Source organism: Callorhinchus milii, unplaced genomic scaffold, assembly GCF_018977255.1.
Source record: "Callorhinchus milii isolate IMCB2004 unplaced genomic scaffold, IMCB_Cmil_1.0 Scaffold5, whole genome shotgun sequence".
Lineage (NCBI taxonomy): Eukaryota > Metazoa > Chordata > Chondrichthyes > Chimaeriformes > Callorhinchidae > Callorhinchus > Callorhinchus milii.
Window position 1 is genome coordinate 43,623,005 of NW_024704746.1, and position 22,558 is coordinate 43,645,562.

At 43.1% G+C, this 22,558-nt stretch overlaps 1 protein-coding gene across 2 annotated transcripts in view; it reads left to right on the top strand.

Moving 5' to 3' along the window:
* The first annotated feature begins 333 nt into the window (after positions 1-333).
* Positions 334-22,558, top strand: part of cntn1b (contactin 1b) — a 259,706-nt gene continuing 237,481 nt past the window's right edge. For both annotated transcript variants that reach the window (XM_007894635.2, XM_042335104.1), the window contains exon 1: positions 334-387. The gene's annotated coding sequence lies outside the window, so the exon portion shown is untranslated. The remainder of the gene's footprint in view (positions 388-22,558) is intronic.

A 22,558-nucleotide genomic window follows, 5' to 3' on the forward strand; every position in this document is an offset into this window, starting at 1 on the left:
TTAAAATATCAAGGTCCACAGCGTCATTCCTGATAATTGGACCGTTTGCTGTACAAAGAGGTTGGGTTGAACTTGCTGTAGGATATGACTCAGTGTTATTTTCATAGATTCTTAATCATTTGGGTGTTGGATCATCTCCACCCGTTCTTTAGTAAGTTTCCATTTCTGATGTAAATTTGACAATTGCAGCTCGTTTATTTAAGCCTGCATGTGGCTGTTTTGCCCATTGTGTTTGCACTCTCCAGCTTATGGTCACCAACCATTGAAAGCATAGCTGAGCTCGTCCTCTCCTGTTTCCGCAGGTTTTGTATTGCCAGCTTGGAACCTTCGCCCTCCGAACATTTCATCCTTCGAATGTCCTTGCTGCCGATGATCTTGTCTTCCACGGTAGGAACAATTCATTTTCAGTTTCATAAACCTCTTTGCTTATAATCATTGCCACATTGGTGTTCATAATATGCGAATATGTATTTAAAAAATCTTTTAAATTTTAAAGTTTTTCACAATTTCTTGAAAAAGACTCATTTAAGAAATGTTTCAGCTCAGCTTGGAAAAAAATGAAGCACCAAATGCAGTTTAGGTGCCCAATCAATTTAGGCAGGGCTGGAGGGGATGTTCAACAGCGTAGCGTCTTAAAGTCACACTTCAACACCTTTTTATCTGCTGATCCGCAACTATTTTGGTGGAGTCTTGTAGATCCATGCGTCTTTAGCATGTGTCTGATAGGGAAAGGAAGAGGGTGTCATCGAACTATTTGCTTAAAACCTAATTCCACAATACCTAAGTTCTTCCTGACTGCAATAGCATTTCTACTGTGCAGAGTGTCACTTGAGCCAAGCACATTTCTTTCAAGAATTACCAAACCCAACAATATTTATTCATCCTGTTAAAAGTTGTGTCATTTTGCAGCAATATGCTGCACATACAGCACTTGGCCAATGTAAATATAGGTTCAACCAGTGCAAATTGAGCTGGAGTGTGGCTTTTGCCTCCAACTTGGGGTTTGTAGGCGCAAATCCCTCTGGACTCACTGCCCTCATGCAAACGCAGTATAATTAACAACACTTGATTGCAAAGTAGTGCCTTTATGCCTCTCGATGCTTTGAGAAAATGGTCCACGAGCAACAGTGATTTACATCTCTGCAGTACAAATACAAGCCCTGTGAATCAATACAATAGCTTTTTTGCCCTACCTGCTTGTCTTGTTTACTTAGATTGCAAATAAAAATTTAAAGTGTGCTTTCGGTCTTGAAAAGCTGCCTCAGGATCCCATGTTTGATATTTTCACAAACACTCAAATTTGTACATTACCTGTCCAACACTTCACTGTTGTCTGACAGCTGGGTCTGCACTTCATGAGCAGTATAAATCCATTCTGTTTTCTTGCATTGATCTCATGCTGGAAGCAATACTGCATCACCTCCACCAGTTTAAAATAGGAATGAAATAGGATAATATGAAGGTGGCATGCTGTTTCCATAGCCATCTGCGATTCGTGGCATTGGGCAAGTCAGTCCAGGACAGATGGCTGCAGCAGTTACATATTTTAGGGGTGAAAGAGTACATGTCTGTCTTATTTCTTGAGCCACTGATGACCAATGTAATGTAAATTTTGCAGCACTTTTCACAGCAATGCTTCTAGGTTTCCCAAATCCACCAAGCCTAAGGTGTTGCATTTTATCTCTGTCTTGAGATTGTGGTCATGAGTACTTGCCGTTTAATGAGTGGCTCTAAACACTGCCAGCTCGGGAGAGTTGTTGAACCCTGTGAGGCAGTTGAACAGCGTGTGGAGCTTCCTTTCTTTTCTACTGATATCAATTCATCTCCTGCACAATGTGCGCCATTTCCAAGCTCGTACACTTGCATCAAAACATGTCAGCACAGGAGCATTTACAAAGGAATGAATGAGTGTGGTGGTGGGGCAAGGGAGGGTTGAGATGGGGCGTGTTAATGGGACAGTTGAGACAAACTATTTTTCAAAATGCTAATTTATAGCATTTCAGAGGGTCCAGAATTAGGCAACTTCTTTAACATTGCCTTCATTTTGAAGCCAATTGTCTGTAAGTTTATTTCAAGAACTGCAAATGCTGGCTTCAAAGTTAAGACTGAATTCAACAAATTCTGCTGGTATCTGAGCTACAAGAAAGAAGGGCAAACTTACAGGTCATCAGGTCACTGCAATATTGCTGATGACCTAGAAATTGACTATTTTTGTTTGCATGGGAAGTTGCTGCCAAAATCACTTCCTGGTTTGTGTTTGCGCAGCAAAGCAAGAAGTTATGTCAACATTATCTCTGAATTTATGAATGGCGGCCAGCGAGCCAGTGCACAGCAAGTCCGCTTGCACACACGATGAATGAATGGGTCCACAGTGTAACACCGATTCAGCGAATCTAAGCTAAAGTGAAACATTATAGCAGGCCTGCACAGTACTTATCAATAATGAAGTAACGTTGATTAAACAGCAAGTCCGGACTGATTTATCATAGTAATTTTCTTTGGTGCTTGAACCATTATTCCTTAAACAGTTCTTTAAATGTATTGTAATTGAAAAGATACCACTAATGATTTCAGTGTTGGACAGCCTGGTGATAATACTGCAGATCTACAGAGCTTTTCAGCTTGTCTAATGCTCATTTGCAATTCACAAAATACAATACAGTTTACATTTATATAGCATGTTTCACGTTGGAAGGACGTCTGTGAAACACTTTGAGGCGTCCTCTGAAAGTGAAAGGTGCTGTATCAGATGTAAGGATGATTATAGTAAATATGACTACATAATAAATATAATATTATGTAATAATACTGTATGTATTACAATAGTAGTATTGTACATTGACAGTGAACAGGCACCGTGTGGATGAAACTGAATGAGGGCCATGTCAGGGTTTACTTCTCTGCGGGCATAATCCCAAAAAGAGACATGATCCTTTCAGACAGAAACAAAAATTTGGCTTCTTTCAGTACTTTGAGGGGATGCCAGATACACTCTTAATGCTACTTCCTGACCTCCTACCACTTGAGTCAGAGGTAATCATGCATTGAGGATAGATTACATTTTTTTAATATGCTTTGTGCATCAATTGCCGTGCATTTAAAATCCTCAAATCTTAGCTCAATGGGTTTATTGTTTATCGGAAACAAGGGAAAAAATCAAGCAAGAAAACAATGCATTAATGCGACTGAATAAAAATTGTGTTTGCTGTGAAAGCAGGAATGAAGAGAGAGAAATATTATATGAATCCTGATTGATTCTTTCTTGACCCCATGTGACATAAAGTATACCAATCAATCTTATTGGCGTTTCGCCCACAAATGTACAGTCAATTCACTTTACAGTATATTCTGTAAAGCGCTTTGAGACGTCTAGAAGACATGAAAAGCGCTACATGAAATGCAAGGATTATTATTATTCTTTAAAGGGCAGGTAGCTTAAGAGGTTATTTTGTTAGGTTGTTAGGTTGATTATATCAGTGGTATTTCAAATGATGGGAAAAAATGTTGGGAGCAGGAGTTCTGTACTCAAGTATTTTGCAAGGATTTCCTGTTTACTAATAATTGTTTTTGATTGAAATACTGCCTTGCCCCCGCTTCGTTGTTCCACTCTGGCCTATCTTCAAATCGCATCTGAAGAACTTCCTCTTTGACCCGCCAACAGTCGCCTCTCCTATCTCCCAGCTCTGTGTCAAGTTCTGCCATTGTTAAGCACTGCGAGAAGCTACCCACAGTAAAGGGTGCTATGTAAATGCAGGTGGTTCTTGTTGAATGTAGCCAATATGAGTACAAATGATTCATTTCTTTTTGCTTAACGATGCGATGGAGTTCGGGCAGGACACCCACAACAACACAATAATGTATTTCTGTTCTGATCTGTAGACTTTTCACTCCCAAATAAAATTGCTCTTGGATTTGCAGTGATAAAACAATTTTGGAATCAAATTAAATGTTCATATCATTGTGGTGGAATCCTAGTAGTGTAGTAAAATCCGTTTTACTGTAAAATACCCATGACCCATGCCAGCGGGTGCTATGCTGCCCTACCATGCCCCACCCCCTCAGTCGACTCTGTCTCGGCATTTTGGCTGCTGCCACCAACCCAAGCTGCTTCTCCCAAAAGTGCTCCCACTCCTGTCCTCTATCCTCCACTACTCCCGCTCAATCCTTCTCTCTCACCGCTCTCTCCGCCTCCTTTCCCTGCTCTTCCATCCGATAGCCTCCCTTTGCTCCAACCTGTGAATCCTCCGTTGCAACCTCCGTGGCAGATGCCACTGGCTGTCCAACCCTGACTGCCCAAGCCCCCACCTCTGGCACAAGGCGCATTGGTCCCTGGCCTAGGGGCAACCTCTCCTCCCTTATCACACATCCCCACCCTCCCTGTCAATCCTCCCCCTCCCCCCCTTGTCTCGCCCCTTCCTCTACCACCAGCTGTCCCCTCCATATCAGCTTACAAAACGTCCGCTCCCTCTCCAGCAAAACGCTCACCATCCAAGACCCCATTGTCGACCAAAACCCAGACATCCTCACCGAAACCTGGATGACCAGGTGACACCTTCCCCCTGACAGAGGCTACACCACCCGAATACATCTTCCACCATACCCCACAACCTAACCACCATGGTGGCGGGGTGGCTCTCATCTCCCAGTCACTCGTACTATTCCTTTACTCCTCCGGAATCTTCCAGTCCTTTGAGCACCTTACCCTCTACCAATCCCTCCAACTTTTCCCTCAAAATCCTCCTTGTCTATCGTTCCCCCAAATCCTCACCCGCCTTCCTCTCAGATATCTCCACCCTCCTATCTTCCCTCTCCCTCTGATCCGAACACCTCCGCATCCTAGGCGACTTCAACCTTCAGGTCACCTTCTCCTGCTCTATCTCTGCTGACTTCTCTCTTCTCTCCTCTCCAATCCTCTCACTCCATCTCCCATATTCATGGACACCTGCTGGACCTGGTGATTACCCAGGGCCTCAGCATCTCGGACCTCACCATCACCGACAAAGCTATCTCGGACCATTACAACAACAACAACAACAACAAGATTCCATTTATAAAGCGCCTTTCACCTCAGGAGGACGTCCCAAGGCGCTGCACAGTTGGGTCATGACCCGAGCAGGGGGGAAATGGTCAGGGTGAGGGGAGGGAAGGGAGGGAGCGAGGAGGGGGGAAATGGTCAGGGTGAGGGGAGGGAGGGAGCGAGAAGAGGGAAGAGAGTCGAGAGGGGAGCTGAAGGCTCGGTCAAAGAGAAAGGTTTTGAGACTGGCCTTGAAGGAGGAGAGGGAGGAAGCAAGGCGAAGGCACTGGGGGATGGAGTTCCAGAGCCTCGGGGCTGAGAGGCTGAAGGCCCGACCACCGATGGTAGGGCAATTGGGGCGGGGGACGTGGAGCAGACCGGAGCCGGAGGAACGGAGGGTACGGGCAGGTAGGTAGGGGGATAGTAGGTTGGAGAGGTAGGAGGGAGCAAGGCCGTGAATGGCCTTGTAGGTGAGGATGAGGATCTTGAAATCAATCCTCTGGGGGATGGGGAGCCAGTGGAGGCGAGCGAGGGTGGGAGTGATGTGTTCCCGAAACCTGGTGCGGGACAGTACACGAGCTGCAGAGTTCTGAATGACCTGCAGCTTGTGGAGGGAGGTGGCGGGAAGGCCGGCGAGGAGAGCGTTCCCATAGTCCAGCCTTGAGGTGACAAAGGCATGGACCAGGGTTTCAGCCGCGTGAGGGGTGAGGTAATGCCGTAGTCTGGCGATGTTCCGGAGGTGATGGAAGGCGGTGCCAGTTGTGGTGCGGATGTGAGGGAGAAAGGACAGCTCAGGGTCGAACAAAACGCCGAGGATCCTGACTGGCTTTGAGAGGTGGAGAGTGCAGCCTTGGATGCTGATGGTGTCAGCGCCTGAGGTGCGGAGGCGCTGACGCGAGCCAATCAGGAGGGCCTCGGTTTTTTGCACGTTGAGCTGAAGAAAGTTGTCTCTCGTCCAGGACTCGATGTCGGACAGGCAGCTGTCAGGACATCGGTGGTCGTGGAGTTGAGAGTAGAGGAGGAAAGGTAGAGTTGGTAGAGACGATTACTTCATCGTCCTTGACCCCTCAATCCCTCGCCCCATCGCCGCCCAACCCACCTCCATCTCCTGGAAAAAAATCTCCACTCTCTCCCCTGCTTTGGAGTCATCTGAACTCCTCACCCTGCTGGGCTTCCTCCCGCAATGACCTATCCTCCTTGGTCACTCTCCTTCGCGACTCCCTCGCCATTCCTCAGCAACTGACAGCATCAACACACAAGGATCCACACTCCATTCACAGAGCCAGTCCGGAAGCTTGGTGTCTTGTTTGACCCTCAACCGTCCTTTCTCCCCCACATCCTTGCCATGACCCGCTCTGCCTTCGCCCACCTCCGCAACATTTCCTGGCTCTGCCATTGTCTCGTACTGCAGGCTGCCGAGATGCTCAAACATGCATTCATAACATCCATGCTCAACTACGCAAACTCCCTGCTTGTTGGCCTCCCCAACTCCAGCCTCCATAGGCTGCAGATCATCCAGAAATATGCAGCCCTAAGTTCCACCATCCATTGATTGCTGCCATACATGATATCAGCCGTGTATTTCTTGTAGCAACTAATTTCAGCCACGGGATGGCACTGTTTGTAAACTGAGATTTATTTGAAGTTACTGATTTCTTGAATTGTTGCATTCAATTCAAGAAGGAGTTGAAAATGTTAGTGTGATTTCAATACAGATTGTTGTTTCACCCAGTCACACGAACAAGATCCAAGAATGATATTCTGCTGTTCCAGACCTTAAAACTATAAAAAGGGGGTTGGCTGGGAGGGATCATTCTCCAGCTGTTGGTAAATTTATCCACCTTTGGCAGAGAGTATATGTTAATTGCTACACATCAGTAAATTTTCCAATCTCTGGGAGTACGGCCACATAAGTAGAAAATTTGTTTTAAGCCAAAGTTCAGTGATTGTCCAGCAAATGTGTCCCTGAGGCTTGCTGAGATTGTCAGGATTTGTCTCCTTGCAGATATTTTCATCTCATTCAATTGTACTTTTTGTTGTTGTTTGAAGATCTTTACCCACCTCAACAGCGTGACTGAATTTCCATTGCAGGAACTCTCAAATGGTGTTGGACCAGCAGAGATGGAGTCTGCTTTTCAATTTGATTGTAGGCACCTTTATTTTATTTTTAGGAAATAGCTGTCTGAAATAAGTCTCCAATTTTAGACCTGAATGTTCCCACTTCGGATTGCTAATTCAATCACACAGCATAGATAATTTTATATTAATTCTTGCGTTTAATATTGCACCTACATTGTCAAAGTATCGATATGCTATACAGGCTACTGTCACATAGAATGAATGTGGCATATGCTGGAGCAAATTTTCTGCACAGCAATGTCCCACACACAGCCATGAAGTGAATGTCCAGATTATATTGGGGATTGTTGGCCAGGACACTTGGAGAAATTCTCTTTTCTGTTCTATCTGTGTCACAGGATCCTAAAATTTCACTGGCACAGATAAATACTGCCCCATTGCTGCACTGGAGTTTCAGCCTGGAATTTGACCACTAAGTCCTGATATGGGTTTAAATCCAAAGACAAGGCTGCTACCAACTGAGCCAAGAATTGTCAGGGGTGCTATCCTTCGCATGAGACGTTAAACCGAGATGTCTTCCTGTTTAGGTGAACATTAAAGATCCTATGCCACTATTTAAAAGGAGAAAGGATTTTCTCCCAGTGTTCTGGACACAAATCCCACAGGTAAAATTGGTCCTTTATTTCATTGGCTATATGTGGGACATTGCTGTGTGCAAATTGGCTGCTGAATTGCCCTCTAAGCACATTACACTTGGTGGTAAAAATACTGCAAAGTGCTTTGAGACATTTGGATGATAAAATAAGATATAATATCAATTGCAAGAAGTATTATTATTTATAGTAAGATAAATTAACAGTTGAAAACAAGATTATTTTAAACTTTAGGGAGTACCTCTTGTCAAACAGGAGAGGAAGTGAATAATAACAATAGTAATAATAATCCTTGCATTTGATAGGACCTTATCAAGTTGTTAAGACATCTCCAAAGTGCTTCACAGAATATACTGTAAAGTGGATTGACTGTATATTTTGTGGGGGGTGCAATTCAAATCGCAACAGCTATATTTCTAACAAAATCTTGAACTCTGTTGTGAAGCTCTTTCATAGTAAATGTTCAGGTCAATCATTGTGAGTGTGAAACATTTTGAGAAACTGCTTTTATGTGACTGCAAGACAAAATTGTGAAACATGTTTTGGTTTCTTTCAAAAGATCAACATGGGGTTAGCAGAGGGATCAACTTCTTATCTCTGTTCCATTATATCACTGGAGTGTCAGCTTGGACTATGTGAGCTCAGAATCCCAAGGCGGGGCTTGAACCAACACCTTTTGATTCAGAGGCAAGAGTGCAACCACCTGAGCCAGAATGACAATTTTCTCTGTGGTCTCAGCCACCTCTGTTGAACATGGATAGTGTTATATTTCTGAATCCTTTTGGCTGAATTGGCTTGTGTCCACCATCTTTCTTCTCCTTCCTTGAGAACTGATGCACGACAGGTAGATTCACATTTCATCCAGGCATGTTGTTCTCTCATTTAGTACGGACAACATTTTTGACAATCTATTGTCTCTCTTTGCAATGATTTTAATGCAGTCCAGTTGAGATATCCAAGATGTGGTCCAATTGAGAAAGAAGCTGCATTCCACAAAAATAGTAGAACATAAGTTACCCTCTTAGTTTGACATGTTAACTCGATCCTTAAAGAGAACCACCGTAAGGTAGAAATGATTGTTCAAGTGGAATTTGGACCAGCAGAGCTAAGTTCATCTGCTGCCTGAAATCCAGTACATCAGAACCAGTCATCCATAATGCCTTGTTGCCCTCAGGATGATTTGGGTCCAGAGCTGCAATCATAACTCGATTCTTGACTTTCAAAGAGTGTTTCAGTGAGTTCCGACAGATTTCTGTTCAGTTGTCAAGAGCCAAGAATAACTTCTAAATCTGATTCTAAATTTACAAGGAACTTGCAAGTTGGGTGTAGGGGAGTCCTCGGAAAGATGTGTAATACAGGGGAGAAACATATTCCCATTAAATCTACATATTTACGCTGAATTCAGCCATCCGCTTTGATTCGATGTTAAAAGGCGAGCTTTGTGGGAGAAGGTACGAAGTGAATTTTCCCTTCCTGAGCCAGTACTGATGCCTTTGTTATTTGAACACAGAACAAATTTATTGCCCTAAAAAAGAGCTACCTTCTCCCAATCTCATGGTCCTCTTCACTTTGCAAGTCTCTTGATTCTGTCCTGATTTTAGAGATTATAACTCACACTGAATTTGAGTGGCAAGGTTGCTCAAGTGAACGTAATGTGCATTAGCTTTGATTAGTTCTGATTTCCTGATACACTAAGCACAATTTTCTAGAATGAATTTCCATTGTCTTTTTCAAAGCTGCAAATCCGCTCTGGGAATGCGATAATTTGATAAAATAGAAGATAATTGCTTTTTCTGATTCCTGCATTCATGTGGTTGTAAAATTACAGTGATTAACTTTCCATTTCACAATATCCTATTTTTAGCTTTGAAGGTGAATGTTGATTGACGTTACAATTTACACTCAACTGTGGACCAGTTTTTTCACATTTCCAATACCAGCGTTTTAAATGTTTCAGTAAAATTATTTTTAGCTTTAGAAAAGGTTGACTTGCTTTTGGATTTTGTGTGTTTCAACAGTTTTGGAATGGAGCTTATTGGGTAATTAATCCAGCAGAAATGAATTGTGTTAACAGTGAGAACTGGAGTCACGTTTCTATTAGGTATCTCACGATAAAATAATCCTTATATTGGAATTATTGCCTTTCATGTTGGGAGGGTGTATCAAAGTGCTTCACAGGATATACAGTAAAGTGTAGTGACGACTTATTATGTTGGAAAAGTCTGCTATTCCCCATTTTTCAAGTATCATCAATTTGGATGACTTTTGATAGTAGCAGCTGCAAGCTGCAATTGGCTTATTAAAATGCATGTGCAATTATGGCTCATTAGACCCAGTGACAAGGGATTCTGAATATGCTGTATTCAAGTGGCAGACTAAATATGGATGAGCTCTCCAGTAAAGTGCTGTAAGCATGCACTCAAAAGCAGTTTGAGACGTGAAGCATTGATTTGGATATACTGAACCTAGTCGCACATACTGCAGATGCTGGAAATCTGAGATAAAAACAGAAGTTACTGGGAACACTAACCAGGTCAGGCAGCATCTATGGAGAGAGGAACGTGAGTTAACATTTCAGGTTGATGGACCTTTCGTCGACCTGAAATGTTAATTCACTTTCCTCTCTCCATGGACTTGACCTGCTGAGTGTTCGCAGCAACTTCTGTGTTTATTATAGTAGCACATACAATTTGGATATAACAATTAAAATAATCTAACGAGAAACTGTGTGACAGTACAGTAGTCTCAGCCTCATGAACTGTTACCTGTAAGACTTAGATTGCAAAGTTGCCGTAATTGTGTTATTCACTTGCCACGACAGGACATGTTGCCCCTTTCATGACCAATATATCTTGGGTATGTTGGAATAAATGGGTGGAGGTCCTGAGGTGGTTTCATTTGTGGCAGTGTTTTGTCTTGTTTCCTCCTGGACTGATTGTTTTGTTTCAAGGTGCAAACAAAAGACTAAATACTTTTCAAAATTAGTTACTGTTTTAATATTCTGCATCTGTTTTTATTTATTCATTTTATTAAACTGCACTAACTAAGCGGCCACTGAATTACCATGTGTTCAAGAATTCTCTGCAGAATTTTCAGGAGTTTATGTCATTTAAGTCCTCTTATTTAATTAGGTTCACAGCAGCTGGAAGTCACATTTGCCAGCAATAACTCTGAATGGAAACGGGTCCAATGAGTGGTTTTGGAACACATTATGCAGTATATCCAGTAGCCATGAATAACGCATACGTTTTCAACACCTGGTTGGGCATTTGTTTCAGGAAGGTTTAGGCTACTAAGTGGAAATGAAGGCTTGTTTGAATTGCTTAAACAATTAAATCCAGTTGTGAAACTGGAATAATTGTATGCTAATTTAGGTATGTTCTATGCCATGCATCATACATTTCCGTCAATGTGTGAAAATGTATTCCTCTTTTGCCTCACGGCATTTCCTCTTTTGATAGATTTCTACCTTTGCTGATTCACTCTGAGTTGAAGGGCATTTAAGCAAAAATCCAGTGACCTATTTGTGTAATCTAGTGGGACTCAGATGAATCTAAAGTTCAGCTCCCATTTGTAGAGAGCTTGATTTTGTGAAATATGACTTTACTGTTATGCATTGTTTTTTGGTGGCATTCCAGAAGTCAAGTGCATCTCTCAGTTTTGCTTTCTTGCCAATTGTAAACTGGCAACCGAGAAAACATTGCATTTGGACTGGTGCCGTGCCATCTTTCTAACCATTTCTTGTGAGTTGTGAGTTTCTCCTACACCTAATACTAGTGTGTTGTGTGTGTGTGGGCCTGTGTGTGTGTGTGGCCTGTGTATGTGCCTGTGTGTCTGTGTGTGTGTGTGTGCCTGTGCGTGCGTGTGCCTATGTGTGTACTTGTGTGCGCCAGCGCCTGTGTGTGTGTGTGCCTGTGTGTGCATGCGTGCCTGTGTGCGCCTGCCTGTGTGTGTGCGCGCCTGCCCGTGTGTGTGCGCGCCTGCCCGTGTGTGTGCGCGCCTGCCCGTGTGTGCGCGCGCCTGCCCGTGTGTGTGCGTGCGCCTCTGTGTGTGCGTGCGCCTCTGTGTGTGCGTGCGCCTCTGTGTGTGCGCGCGTGGCTCTGCCTGCGTGCACACGCTTCTGCCTGCGTGCACGCGCCTCTGCCTGCGTGTGCGCGCCACTGTGTGCCTGTGTGTGCGGGTGTGCCTGTGTGTGTGCCTGTGCGCGTGCCTGTGTGTGTGCGTGCCTGTGTGTGTGGAGGCATTGAGAATAGATAACATATGGGACATGGAAAGAATTTTGCAGTAGTGTTAGCAACCAGCTGAATGGCTGTTTCTGATCAGACCACACATTGACGTTCCCAGTGCCAAACAGTCCCAGTGCCATTCAGTTGCTCACGTTGCTTTCCTGAGCAAGAGTCGCTCATCCCCGCCTGCCAAGAATTTAGTTTGTGGGTGGTTCAAATGAAGCTGAACTCCTGACTTCTAAGCCGTGTGGATGGTGAGAGCATTAAAGTTTGCTTCCATCTAAAACTGAGCTACACCAGACATACATTTTCAAGCCTTTTTTTTGTCGGTCTTAAGTTATAATGGACCAGAGGTCTCCAGCCAGTCAATCAGAGCCATTTACTGCAGTTGAAACAAAAAAGTTTTTATATTTTTATTTCCAGGTGCATGAAATACTTTGTGCATCTGGCTTTTCTTCAATATTTACACGGTTCTCTCGCTCCTTCCTCTCATCTTTTTGATCGTACTCGACAGCGCCAACTAACGGCGATCATATAATTGGAGACTCCTGCAGTAGACAAGCCTGTGGCTGGAAGGTTCAAGTGGAATAACAGCAGAAGGGAGTGAAGAACTTCTGTGGTGGTGCAGTCAACAGGCAGCTCTTTTACACACCCAGCACGAGCCCGATGGGCCGAATGACCTGTAAATTTCTCTGGTTATAGTAGTGCATTGTGCTGAAGGTCCTCATGGACCAGGTGTCAAGCACAGGCAGGGACCCCAGTTTAGCATCTCATCTGAAAGATGTCACCTGCAGCAAATACAGCATTCCCCATCCCCCACATCCCTGGAGTTTCAGCCGACACCATGAGCTCAAAGTCTGATGAGGGACTTAAAACCCACAACGTCTGACTCAGGTGAGTGTAAAATTACAAACTTGAAATATTCTTAAACCAGCAACCCATGCTGCTGCCTTATTGCCAATAGTCAAAACTATTATCTTTCATTGCCTTGGTAAATAAAATGATCAGTAAATAAAATGCATTAATCTGTTTTTATGTATTCAGTGTCAACTTTCTAATGGTTAACAATTAGATTACCTGATTGAATATCGTAACTCCATCACATTTTCCCCCTGACAGCCTGTTATCTCAGCACATTTTATGGGCCTTTGAAGAGGATTGTCTGCAGGTACTTCAGTCACAACTGCACTGGATTATTTTCATGCATAATATAACTCACTGTAAACTCTGAGAATTATGCAATATTACACTAACTTTCTAACACTTAGCCCGGATTCCGTTTGAGAAATATATCAATCAAGTACTCCAGTGTTGCTGAATTTTCACCTATTTCTAAAAAAAAATTATGGAAATCTGGATGATGGAGTTAGGCTCCAACTGCAATTCACCACCAATGACAATAACAAGTTCAATGACAAATAACGATTGTCATCCTTACTTTTGTTGCAGAGACTTTCATGTCGGGAGGACATCTCAGAGCTACACTTAACATATATTGTTAAATGTAGTGATTGTGTATTTTGTCATGACAATCATGTAAGACACAGAAATTAGAATCAAGGGGCAGGGGTTCAGAAGAAGACCCACAACTGCAGCTCTGTTCTTGGCTATTGTGGCTGTGATCATTGGTGATCACGTCATTGAACATCTTCTCCATTTCCTTTGAAATTCAGCTCTCTGAATTTGCAAGCAGATTCTAGGAAGTCCATAAATCCGATATAAAATTTCAACCAGACAGCCAGAATCCTTCTGTTTCCAGATTTCACAAAATACACCTACCAAATAGACACAGTCACATCACTTTACAGTATATCTTGTGAAGCACTTTGAGATATCTCAATGACATAAGATGCAATGATTATTATTATCACAAGATTGATTTAGATGAAGAAGGCTCTTCAGGCCATCCAATCTCATCCCTCCATAATCCCTCAAAAACAAAAAACAATAATATAATGGTCATTTTAATCCAAGACTGTTTGTGGGACACTGCTGTGTGCAATTGGCTGCTGCGTTTCGCCCACAAGTATACGGTCAATTCACTTTACAGTCTATTCTGTGAAGCGGTTTCAAACGTCGAGAAGATGTGAAGCGCTATATCAAATGCAAGGATTACTATTAGTATACCCTTCCCCCATCACAGGATCAAGCTGCTTTTCAAATGTGTCCAATGTCCTGGCCTAAATCACCTTCCCTGGCTTCCTGTTCCAGTTGTTAATTATCCTTTAAGTAAAGAAAAACCTCCTGGTGTCTGTCCTGAAATTGTTCTTTGCAATTCTCACCTTATGTTCCTTTGTTATTCTGTCTCAGTGCATCCTAAAGTATCGTTCAAGGTTTACTTTTTGTAGCACTTTGAAAGAGCCAAGAACCATTGTGAGGATGCTGCTCTGACATTTAGAACAATTAAATTGGGATTCATCGTCCAAAAAACAGAATATAAGCTTCAAGTGCTTTATTTGCATGTTAATTTGAACACATTCAAGCATTGCATTAGGGCATAAATAACTTTCTAAAGCCATTATAAGGATCAACTGTTCTTCCTTATGTGTTGGGCCTCTTATCTTGAACTTTTTGAAGTACTTGTGTATGGTATGACATTTTCCAATTATTTTCTGACCTAACATCAGCATGTGTTATTTGCGGTGCACCCACTTTGTCATTACGCTCTCTAATTACTGACAACATGGAGCCGAGTTGAAGGACCTCTTCTAATCTTCAACAACCAGTTTTCAGAAATTGTTCACATTGAACAATTCTCTGCTGTACTTTTGAGGTAATTTTGTCAAAATATTGCCTGCAAGACACTGCAAACCTAATACAAAAGAATAGCAGGCAATTTTCAAAAGTTTCTGCCTGCCTCCCCATAATAAAAAATACACATTTTGAATTGAAAACATCTTTGTTCCATATGCTGTTAAGCAAAGGTACATTGTGGTAGCTAAATTTTCTTTAGGTATTTCAAATTGATTTATTTTCATTCCATTTGTACCATGGTGCCAACTGGAGTGACAGGGTGATTGATTGATTCATTTGCCTGATTTTTGCCACAATGGAAATGATAAATGAGACTCTGATCTTACAAAGTAATGCACATATATTTTCCAAAAAAAATACAATTGCACTGCTCAGATTGTTTTTTTTGGCGAAAAAATATTGAACCATAAATAGCCTTGAGCTATATTCTGTGCTCTATCAGAGTGTTAAATCATAATCTTTACATTTGGTATAATGCCTTTTATGTTGGGAGGAAGCTTCAAAGCGCTTCATAGGATATACTGTAAAGTGTCGTAACTGTATTTGTAGGTGAATGTGGTAGCCAATTTGTACACAGCAATGTCCGCCAAACAGCCATGATGTGAATGATGGATTTTTGGGGGGTTGTTAGCCAGGACACCAGGAAAAACTCCTCTCTCTTTTAAATCAATCCTGAACATACTGGTAAGGCTTGGAACATGATATCTCATCGCAGCTGAACTAGACTGTGTGGAGAAAAGGCTGTTTACGTCAGAAGCTCTTTCAGCAGTAGCTGTGCACCAGTGACACAGATCAGGTGCTTTTTGAACTTCATTATGTAGCGAAGAACTTCACTTTGCAAGAAGTTGCCAGGGTGTGGCGTAGAGTGGTTCTCATGTAAATCTGAAGCAGATTTGTCGTTAAGCACAAAGGCGGTAATGCATGTAAGCCCCTTTCTTCCCTTCCCATTATAACTACATTACAATTTTAACGGGTTCCCCTTCGGCACAATTGGATATGTGTAGGTGGCCTGCCTGGAACTCTGTTTGGTTTGGATACTCTTAAGCATTCTGATGGGATTCCTCAAGTGTCACATGCCTGGCTGACCAAGCAAAAACAAATGATAACAGTTCCAGTTCTGTGCTCCAGTCTCTGTGGAGTGGAGTACAGTAACATGGCTGAGGCGGTTCTGCCATTCTCCATCTGCAGTCACATCAAATATTGGGGGTCGATGCTGAGAACTCTGCATTATTAGCAACGATCAATGCACTCTTGTTCAGCCTTGCTTTAAGCACAGCTGCAACCATCTCAGTCTTTGGCAGAACAACTGAGCATTTTTGGACGTGCTGCTGAATTCATCCCAAATATTATCGAAAGAATTGTGGGGGTGGGAGCAATCACCTGATCTGCTATCAAAATTGTGTGCAGTGAGTGCTGTAACATTCTTTTAGTATATTTCATGTGGGTATTTAGTCTCTACCATCCAAAAATCTATCAATGAAGGTAAACAAACATGCTTGATTGTAACATTTATTTTCTCAGTATAAAAAAGGTGTAACAACAAGTTGGATTTACATAGTGCCTTCCACGCCGGACAGCGTCTCAGAGCGCTTTACAGTAACGGATCCCGGCGCCGAGCCAGGGGGAGGGGGAGGAAGGTGACCAAAGGTGCAGTCGAAGAGAAAGGTCTTCAGCAGAGACCTGAAAATGGGAAGGGAGGGAGCGAGGTGAAGGGAGTGAGGAAGGCAGTTTCAGAGCCTCGGGGTATTGTGACTGAAGGCATGGCCGCCGAGGGTGGAGAGGAGGACTCGGGGTACGAGGAGGAGGCCAGACCCGGAGGAACGAAAGCAGTGGGTACTGTTTTGAGGAGAGAGGAGGTCAGAGAGGTAGGGAGATGCAGAGGAGTGCACCACTTGAATACAAGGGTGAGGATCTTGAAATCGATCCTTTCTGGCACAGGCAGTCAGTGCAGTCTGGCAAGGACTGGGGTGATCGGGGAGTGGAGTTTAGTGCGGGTGAGAATGCGAGCGGCAGAGTTTTGAATGTTTTAGATTTTATGGATGGTAGTGGATGGGAGACCGGCAAGGAGGGCGTTAGAGTAGTCCAGCCGAGAGGTGCCAAAGGCATAGTAAAAATCCTTACAAGTGATATTGAGCCTTTCATATTGGTAGGATGCCTCAAAGCACTTCACAGTATTTGTTATAAATTGCAGTGACTGCGTTTGCAGGCAAACGTTATCATTTATAAGGAGCGCTTTGCCAACAGAAGTCACCCTGTTAAAATTCAAGCAGCCTATATCTATGTTCACACACGTTCGAATGCTCTCACACCCTAACACACTCACTCACACACTGACGTGTGCATTCAATTAATCTTTAAGTTCCCTGCTGATCTGCAGAGACTTCTGCCTCTGTGGGTTGACTGATTCTATATATTTGAAGTTCATAGGCTGTCATGTTATTTAAAAAACAACTAATATCGCAATGATAAAAACACTCAGACATCATGACCACCTATTTTAATGCTGGATTATCATCCCAAATGCATAAAGATGAAAAGATGTGTGCACTGCTCCCCGAATTGCAGTTTCTCAATTATTTATTTGGGCTTTGCCTGTGAATTGCAGGGAGAGTAACAGCATGAGCTGGAAATGATCAATGGCCTCAATGTGGTTATGCGGGCAGGGCTTTGACATGACTAATTGTACAGAGAGCCAAGTGATGAACAGTTGTGCACTACTCTTTATGCTGTCTGGTGCACTGAGGCTGTAATCGGGTGGTCAATTGCATTTGCACTTTGCGATCATTGGATTACAGGTAATAGTTTCTGAGATGGAGTGGGCACTGTTGGGGGAGGGGAAGGGAGAAGTATCATTTGCCACTGTTGACGGCTGACTTATTTTGAATTTCGATATCAAACTAAGGTAAGAAATGCAACCAACGTATAAAATGAGCATTGGTATCTGGTACAAAATGTCAAAGCACTCAATTCCATTGAACAAGCAGTGTCAAATCTTTGATGACTGGAGTACCATATAGCACTTCGTAAGGAGAGGGAGAATTAATTAATTTAACCATATAGCACAATGTTGGGTTAATAGTAAGCTGCTGGGTTTCTGATGTGACTTTTCTTCATGATTTTCACTGATTGATTAACTTAAGAACTGGCCAGAGAAGTATTGCATTGTGTGAGGAAGTGGAAGTGACAGAATTCAGTTTGTGCAGATATTCCATTTTTTCAATATTCGATTTTCAACGAGACTTGTTGAAAATCAGCTCCTGTATTGCAGCAGATGCCCGAGGTAATCCTTATTTGTTAAAACTGTTAGATCTTTGATGTTTTGTTCAATTTTGTTCATTTTGAGTTGATGCAAGAGAGGGTGTGGAGATGAAATCTGGTCTGCAGGAATTTATCTATGATATGAGGCTGGGCAGATTAAGCTTATAGTCATTCCTGAGAACATCTGAGGAGATTTAACTGAGGTATTTAAAATAATGAAGGGAATTGACAGGTTAGATAGTGGATGCCCCTTCTGTCTGGTGAAGGGATCCATTACAAGGGGCCAGAGCCTTAAAGTTAGAACCAAGATGATTAGAACTGAGCTTGGGAAGAATTTCTTCACACACAGGGTTGTGAAGACATGCAATGCCCTGCTCCTGAAAACTATAGTGATGGAATCAATCGGGATGTTTAAAAGAGAGATAGAGAGGTACTACTTGGGTTATAGAGGTGCTGAGGCGTACGGTGAAAGGGCAGGACATTGAGATTAATGGATCTGCCAAGATCGAATAAACTGGTGAAGCAGGCTGAATAGGCTGAACAGGCCTCGTGCTGCTCCTGTTTTCCAATGTTCCTATTTACTGACTGCAACATCAGTTATTTAATCACTTGACAATGCATATGACTGAAGGCGTCAACACAATGAGTGTAAAGCACCATGACTGGCATGTAACTACAGCTCTAGCAACTTAATTATTGCATCTCTCCTGGAAATGGCACCCATAGCATCTGCATGTCGATAAACTTTGCTGTAATCAAAACATTTCTACACATCACACACTTAGTCTGCCACATCATTGAGACATGTTGTTCACTTCTAATGAATGCTTTGTTATACTTCGCAAAGCTCACAGAGTAAAACCCACTGTTGAAGCTGAAGTATTAGCAATACAAATCCATCTCTTCTGATTGAATTGAAAGCTGATCTGAACACAAGAGCTCTGGGTGCTCATAAGAGGCACAAGAGTATTTAGTGAGTAGAGCGGTGAGCTTGAATTAGATGTTTTGTCCAGAGTAAGTATAAAACTGTATTATTACTACATTATAAAAGTATCTTCAGTGATGCACTCTTTACAGTATTATCAAAAAAATTACAATGATACCTCAGTCCTTTGCAGCTAAATGGTGGATTGTTTTGGAGCGTCTGTGTCAACTGGTACAGAGTTCCACTGTTCTATTTCTGCTGGAGGGAGATGGATTATCCTAATGCCTTCACTTCTGATGTTTGACTGGCATGTTCAATAGCTCCATTAGCTGCGAATTGTTAACTGAAAAGAGGGCTACTCTGTTGCATGAATTACTGATGGAGAAATTATTGTGCATTGTTTGCGTGTCCTCTTTTTTAAAAAAAATGGAAGCTTAAACTATTTTGTTGGGTATCGGGCACTCAGCATGCAACAAGATCAAGATGGACTGCAGTGGCATTTTGTTTTTCTTTTCATGATCTTGCCCATCTTGTCATGTTAATATGGTAGGGTACTTCTGCTCAACAAATAGAGTTTTTCCAGCCAGGTGTGTGTATTTTATTTAGCATATGGTACAAATGCTTTGATTTGGCAAAAGTGCATATGGCACACTCCTATTGTCCAGGGTGAAATGATTGAAATCACTATATTGGAACATTTACACTGGCATGTCAACATTTGTAGGTGCTAGATAGGATTGGGGAGGGGGGGTGAGGGAAAGTTGATTGAAATTGTGGTTGAAAAGATGGATCTTTAGATGGGCTTTAAAGGTGGGGAGGGAGTGAAGTAGGGTTAAATTATGGTCTTATCACTAGAGTTTTCTGGGTCCTTCTTGGGGAACAATCCTAAATAATAAACTTTAATATTAAGAGGAGGTGAGTTATGTTTAACATTTGTCCTTATCACTCTGATTCTGCCAAAGTTTCTACCGATGCATCCTCTTGTAGTCATCAAAAGAAGTTGCCCGAACCATAATTTGGCCTTGTCATCTTCATTTTGATAACAGGAGGAAGGATGGTGCAATGTCATTCTTCCAGCATTTTCTGTTTTAATAATAACCCTTGCATTTGATATAGCGCCTTATCATGTCATTGAGACATCTCAAGGCGCTTCACAGGATATACTGTAAAGTGGATTGATTATGTATTTTGTGGATGAAGCGTGGCAACCAATTGGCACAACAATGTCTCACAAAAACAGCCATGGAGGGAGTGACCAATTTTATTTTGGGGTGATTGTTAGCCAGGACACCAGGAGAAACTCCCTTCTCTTTGCGAATAGTATAATGGGAGCTTTAACATCCACCTGAACAGGCAGATGGGACCTCGGATTTAACATCTCATCTGAAGGAAGGCACCTCCGACAATGCAACACAACCTCAGCACTGCATTGAATTGTCAGCTTAGACAATGTGATTCCAATTCCCGACGTAAGGCTTGAACCCACAACCATCTGACTCAGAGGCGAGAGCTCTACTAACTGTGCTGGGCTGACATGCAAACCATTACCCATGGAAAACGATCCGCTAATTGACTAACAGCTGGGTTCCTACTCACTGCTAGGTAAATAAACAACAACAAATTACATTTGTATAGCATCAGGAGGATGTCCCAAGTTGCTGGACAGTCAGAGATCCGCACCCGAGCTGGTGGTTGAGATCAGGAGGGGTGGATTAAACAGAAGCATTTGGAGTAAGGAAACTCGCCTAAGGTTTTGACCCATCCTAGAATCGAAGCCGGGTCCTCTGAATTGCGAGGTAAGTGAGCTAACCGCTATGAATCTAATGTGAATTTTTCCTTTCCCAGGAAAAACTTACAAGTCCAACTGGAGCGCAACAGATTGCAATTTGCATAGCAATTGCTTTTTGCTTTCTTGGAATAATATACAAGGCATTATGTAAATGAGACACAATTAGCAACAGCAGCACTGATTCTAAATTATATTAACTGCATCAGTAAGCCAATATATTGGCGGCCACTAGGAATTTGTGTCCGAGTATACCATCTGCTATTATGCAAAAATATTAGACCTGCTTTTATCTGATGATTCTTAACTCATTCACATGTCTAGGACTGGAAACGGCAATACTATGATGCTGACAATTAATCCTCTAATACAAGTGTATAAAATGTTAACTTCCTGCAGTTTGCATGAAAATACTGACCAAGTTCTTTCAGTGTTGTGGTTCCAGGTCAATGCATTTATGTTTTGGAGATGGTGCACAGAAAATATTATATGACTTCAGAACAATCCATTAACGTGGACCTGCTAAAGAGAAAATATGACCATTAGCTGTGCTTTGTGTTGCTTCTTTGAGCACATTTTTTTGTTTGTTTTATTGTGTATCCCTGCCTTATCAGTATTTTGTTGTGGGAACCTTAGGTAATTTCCCACTCTTGGGTATATTTGCTGAGGCTGGTAGCACACAGTTACATTAGGACGGCACTATAATTTGTGACTTTAGAACAGGAGTAATTAGTAACGTCAGCAGGAGAAGCTGCAGGTGAAAGCTTTTGGCTTAGATAGTCGTGGGTTAAAGGGCCACCTTGAGACTTTCAGCTCCAATACAGCACTAGTACTTCATTGTTGGAGGTGCCATCCTTGAGATGTCATACTAAACTGAGGTCCCATCTGCCTGTTCAAGTGGACGTCAACCACAACAACAACAACAACAACAACAAGATTGCATTTATAGAGTGCCTTTCATGTCAGGAGGACATCCCAAGGTGCTGGACAGTTGGGTCGGGACCCAAGCGGGGGAAATGGCCAAGGTGAGGGGAGGGAGGGAGCGAGGAGGGGGTAGAGAGTCGAGAGGGGAGGTGAAGGCATGGTTGAAGAGAAAGATCTTGAGACTGGCCTTGAAGGAGGAAAGGGAGGAAGCAAGGCGAAGGCACTGGGGGATGGAGTTCCAGAGCCTAGGGGCTGAGAGCCTGAAAGCTTGGTCACCGATGGTAGGGCGGTTAGGGTGGAGGATGTGGAGCAGACCGGAGCCAGAGGAATGGAGGGTACGGGCAGGTAAGTAGGGGGATAGTAGTTTGGAGAGGTAGGAGGGAGCAAGGCCGTGAATGGCCTTGTAGGTGAGGATGAGGATCTTGAATTCGATCCTCTGGGGGATGGGGAGCCAGTGGAGGCGAGCGAGGGTGGGAGTGATGTTGTCACGAAGCCTGGTGCAGGACAGTACATGAGCTGCAGAGTTCTGAATGACCTGCAGCTTTTGGAGGGAGGTGCCGGGAAGGCCGACGAGGAGAGAGTTCCCATAGTCCAGCCTTGAGGTGATAAAGGCGTGGACCAATGTTTCAGCCGAGTGAAGGGTGAGGTAGGGCCGTAGTCTGGCGATGTTCCGGAGGTGGGGGAAGGCGGTGCCAGTTGTTCCTGATTGGCTTTGAGAGGTGGAGAGTGCAGCCTTGGATGCTGATCTTGTCAGCGCCTGAGGTGCGTAGGCGCTGATGTGAGCCAATCAGGAGGGCCTCAGTTTTGCGCACGTTGAGCTGAAGAATGTTGTCTCTTGTCCAGGACTTGATGTCAGACAGGCAAGCTGTCAGGACATCGGTGTTGTGGAGTTGAGGGTAGAAGAGGAAAGGTAGAGTTGGGTGTCATCTGCATACATAT